Raw genomic sequence first — 5,688 nt, 5'->3', positions numbered from 1 at the left:
AGTAACAAGAGTTATTATTGTATAGTTAGGTACAAGTATGTAAGACTGATTTGAGAAGTCAAATCAAATAAGTTTAATTTTCATAACTATTGTATAATAATATAAAAACTAATGTATAATAATTTTATGTTTTATATCTACCTAAAGATTTTTTAATTATGGGCTAATAAATATGAAAAGTACAGATATTATCATAGCAAAGTCATAAAGATAAGTCTAATTAAAATGTTAAATATACCAACTGCTGATTATAATTCAGACAGATAGAAGGTGCAGCACTATTTCTAATTAGAATTATAACAGCAAAAATATGCCTAGTTAATATTCAAAAGTTGCTGATTCTATGCAATTTTAAATTGTTCCTCATACTTTTAATACTGTATGTATAGTTAAAACTTTATTTCATGATTTTATTTCTTATATTTGTAGCTGTATGCCATAATGTTCTTATACTTAAGACTATATGCATGCTATTCTTTCTAATCTTTTGGTGCAGTGAACAGTTGTAGAGAAAGTAAAAAAAGTAAAAAAATGTTATGACATATCTGTAGTCCAGAAATCAGAGTACCATTAGTTATTGATATAGATCAAGGTAACTATGATCTCAGCCAAGTGATTTCCTCACAAGACTTCCACATTGACCTTTACCTTTGTGAGAATGGTCCATTACCCACCTGTTTTGTGTCCTCAAGTATCAGTGTGGATGCAATGAAAATGCGTATATGTTTACATTGTTTGTACTTGTGTGTGCACTGTCCCAGATCATCTGCAGTACAAACATACAGAGTGCTTTCCATTCTGCATAGTCCTCTAATGTATCTGAAATTAAAACTAGTGAAACGTGCTATGATATGAATAAAAAGTACTAGGGAAATTGACCAGAAATTGTGGAACGTGTCTCAAGAAAAAATATGTAATGTCCATTAATAATGCAAATACATTTCGTAAGTTAGCCAGTGATATTGTTGATATTCTAAATTGTAGGAGAAGTCAATCTTTGAGTATAAGGTCCCAAGATATGCAGTTAGCAGCACCCAGTTTTCATGTCATTGCAATATTACAACTAAACCAGCAAGGCTTGGTTGGATAAATGAGTGGCTATCTGGTTAGATACCATCAGCTTTGGCCATCTATATCTGTGACCAAATTGTTGATACTGTTTCCACAACAGTCAGTGATGGTCATAAATGAAGCGCAAAGGGTCTGCTACACAATGTGAAAGGCAATGTTAGACCATCTGTACACCCAGCAATTATATCAAACAATTCTATTTGCTAGATTCTGTAATTATAAATGCAAAGTGCTATGATCTGTCAGTGTGTGTGGTCAGCTATACCAACTGATCAAAGGTCACATCGTGCAATAAGACAGGTAAAATGTAAGTTAGAAAATGACAGTAGAAACAGCAGAATGACATGAAAAACATCATTGGCTCAACAAAGAATGAGGGAACTGGTAGCTTTAAAGTGCCTTTTCAGTGAAGCCTCACTCTGCACTATAAATTTGAACATATATTTGGGGTCCTCACACATTGTCAGGGCTGTAGACCATTCAAAGTACTGTATATTGCCTCAAACTGGCAAAAATTTAAAATTAATAGGTTCAAACATGTGAAGGGTCCATTTTCTCCTGTATCTTTTACTTATCTCCAGACTAAGGGGGTCATTTACTAAGCAGTGATAAGAGCGGAGAAGTGAGCCAGTGGAGAAGTTGCCCATAGCAACCAATCAGCACTGAAGTAACATCTATAATTTGCATACTATAAAATTATACAGAGCTGCTGATTGGTTGATGGGGCAACTTCTCCACTGGCTCACTTCTCAGCTCTTATCAGTGCTTAGTAAATGTCCCCCTAAATTCTTAATCCCATCTTCTTACCATTACCAATATGTACAGATTATGAGTTTTGTTAACTCTCAGCTTTCTTCTAACAGATACTGAAAGTTATCTCCATTTGAATGTCTTTGTACATACTCTGTGGGCAGCAAAGGAAACATTTCTGTTATTTACCATTACAGTTTGTCCCCTACTCCTCCTGTCCGTGAATCTCATGAGCTCAAATGGGAGGCTGACCTCTTCACCCCTATTGACGAGAAGGAATGGTCTGCCATTAGAGTGAGAACGGCTAAAGCTTCTATTAGCATGGCCATTAGAGAGACTTGTTTAAGATTTACACAATATGGTACTTAACTCCATCACAACTTCACACCATTTTTCCATCAACTTCCAATTTATGCTGTAGAAATTTCAGGGAGGAAAGTACATTTTTTCACACTTGGTGGTCAAGCCCGATTATTTCTGCTTTTTGGAATCACATATGGTCTTTACTATCTGGGATTTTAGGTACTCCAATCATGAATGATGCTAAAGTGGCTCTATTAAAAGCCCCAGTTCAATCAGTTAGTCCGCACCAGGATAAACTTATAGTGCATGTTTGCAATGCCTTCAAATCATTGATTGGTAAGAATTGGAAATGTCAGTTGGCCCCGTCGATGAACGTTCTTTACTCCCGTGTTAAATTTGTAACCTCTATGGAGTATATTATGAACCTGCAAAATGACACCATGCCTATATTCCAAAAAATTTGGCCCCCTGGTATCTTGACTATTCTTCCCCCCTCCCTGGACTCTGCTAGTGATTATTTGTGAACTTTTGTCCCTCTCCCTTTTTGTTTTGCATTTGTTCAGATTTTGCTATCGGTAATGTTCTATTTGTGCTTTTTCACAAAGTGTATTGGAGGCCCAATGTTTGGGCCTCCCTTGGTATTTTGGCATCTTTTTTTTTTACCTCTGTAATCATTGTTGACTATGTTTGTGGTACAATATGCATTTCTTTTGTGCATTCTCAGTCCTCTATTATGGTACTGTGTATGCTTTGATAATTGTATTTTTCATCGTATTTGGATTATAGAAAATAAATGTTTATTTGTTATGCAATATTTGCATATACATACACAATATCCAGAAGGAAAAATATAGATACAGAGAGAGAGAGAGGTACAAACAAGCAAATGGAGGTGGCAAAGAATGTATAGGAACAGAGAGCAATCATTGCTCTCTTGCCCTATACTGTATGTACTCTACCTACTGTATTTTCTTTATGCAGTTTCATGTTTATAGGGGGTAACTCACTAGACTTCTATCACAAGTGGTAAAATAATTTCTCCATATTACATACTACAGGACAGATCAACATTTTTACTCAATTAGGGATCTTAGTCATGATCACAAATTCAATGGAACATCGTCCAATGATGCAGTAGCAATTCTATTACCATACATCTCTGAATCACTTCTCATGTTATTAAATAGAGTAGAGTTTTAGTGGGGTAAATAATTAGAATATTACATTAATAAGTTTTGGCAACAAGTATACACTGGTACAGTATGTGTCTTTGTGAAGCCAGCAATACATTCTTGAAAAAGTTGACCTAATGTGTTAGCCATGCTATGCTGTCAGAATGAGGCTGGGGATGATGATGAAGAGGATGATAATGCTAATACTGTGCTGCTGCTAAAGGGCAATGCAGTGAGTTTTCATGGTCATGTAGTCTTTTGTTTGACCAGTGTCTTTTGATCAGTGTCTGTGCAATCTGTAGTTATGTGGTTGCTGGGTACAATGTTCTTTTCAAGGGGAGTAATGGCTTTGGCTTTAACCTTCCTGTATAGCTGTAGGATTGCTTTCCTTGGCTTGGGCAATCCACTGTGCAACACGATGATTGCTGTCATATTGTACGTGTTTCCCCTTTTAAACAATTGTTTGACAGACAATTGCTTAAAGCTAAGCTTAGTAAGGTTCCATTTCTGGCTCCAATTCTGATTCCCCTTCCTACTGTATATAATAATCTACACCCAACAATAGCTGTCCTAGAGCCCAGAGATTCTTCTTGCATTTGAACCATTTATACAGTATTAATTATTACTGTTTCTGATGAGGCTAGTGATGAGGGTATTTGCAATGAAGATTGCAAGAGGAATATAACCATGCTGCTGGTAGCTGTGACTGGCCTGCCTATTGCACTTGATTTCACTTTGTTTGGGATGAACCACCTGCATGATTAATATGTTAGCAAGGAGGTAAACATTGGTTAACATTCCTACCTCAACTTTTTACAAAGGCTACAGATAGCTTGACAAACATTATCTGGGTAGGGATGGAAATAGTTGCATGCCTGAGAGGTGGATTTAGTATGTCTTTTGGCCAGGTGTAACAAAAACGAGCTAATCATGTGCATGAGGTGGGATCACTGGTGTCTGCCTTAGAGCCTAATTCAGACCTGAACGTAACAGCAAACATTTTTTCTAATGGGCAAAACAATGGGCAGTGCAGGTGGTGCAGATAAAACATGTGCAGAGAGAGTTAGATTTGGGTGGGGTGTGTTCAAACTGAAATCTAAATTGCAGTGTAAAAATAAAGCAGCCAGTATTTACGCTGGCTTGCACAGAAACAATATAACCAAACCAAATTTAAATCTCTCTGCACATGTTATATCTGTCCCACCTGCAGTGCCAGGGCCGGCTCTTCCATTAGGCAGCTTTAGGCGGTTGCCTAGGGGCACCAACCACTGCAGGGCACCATCGAATTCATGTAGCAAAAAACTGAAGGATGTCACTGTATGCGGGTCAGTAATGAACTTACAGATGGGGGAATGGAACATAATAAGGAGCATACAAATATATGTCTGTCTGTGCATACTGTATATATGTATGTATACACATACAATTAAAGAGATGCAGTTGCCATCCTGACGGACCGGATGCCAGCGTGCAGAATACCAGCACTAGAATCCCGACACCTGTCAGAATGCTGATGCCGAAATCCCAACATCCTGAATGTTAGTATGCTGGGGAGGTTTAGGGTTAGGCTGCAGAGAAGGAGGGTTAAGGTAAGGGATAAGTTTAATTAATTTCATTCAAAATGTTGGTATTATGGTGGTCGGGATACCGCTGTTGGCCAACCAGACCCCATATGCAGTTTTATACATTAATACAGAATAGATGGCATTTAAGGACTTAAAGTGAAAGTATATTGTGAGCAAAGTCAAAATTTTGCAGGGGATTGCAGGTTATGGGGCGCTAGGCTGAAGCTTTGCCTAGGGTGCAGAGAGACCTTGCACCGGCCCTGTGCAGTGCACATAGTTTTGCCCATTAGAGAAAGATTTTGCTTTTGCGATCAGGTCTGAACTAGGCCCTTAGTTGGAGAACTCATCATCAACATCAGTAGCATCATCTTTTTCACATACAACTGACATACTAATCATTTCCGCATTGTCAGATACACAATTATCATCATAACCCTGTTGCAGATTAATATCTACAGTTTTGTTCTATTTAGAAAACTCATGCTGCAGTGCAAATATATGATATTGGGTACTTACACCGGTCCCTTGCAGTTTTGATCTATTTAGAAAATTTATGCTGCAGGGCAAATATATGATATTGGGTAATTTCACCATTCCCTTGCAGTTTTGGTCTATTTAGAGAATTCATGCTGCAGTGCAAATATATGATATTGGGTAATTTCACCAATAATATTTACATCAGCATTTATTATTGTATACTAGGATGACCCTTTATTTCAACTTTCTAAATTGTTGGTAATCTGCTATCAGTGTTTATGCTAGTGGAGTTTTATTGCATCCTCTGTTATTGGGGGTGGGGTGTTAGGCCTTGATAGGAATTATTGGAC

The sequence above is a fragment of the Pseudophryne corroboree genome, chromosome 7 (genome assembly GCF_028390025.1).
Source record: "Pseudophryne corroboree isolate aPseCor3 chromosome 7, aPseCor3.hap2, whole genome shotgun sequence".
NCBI classification, from domain to species: domain Eukaryota; kingdom Metazoa; phylum Chordata; class Amphibia; order Anura; family Myobatrachidae; genus Pseudophryne; species Pseudophryne corroboree.
Note: the sequence above shows the minus strand (reverse complement) of the source record.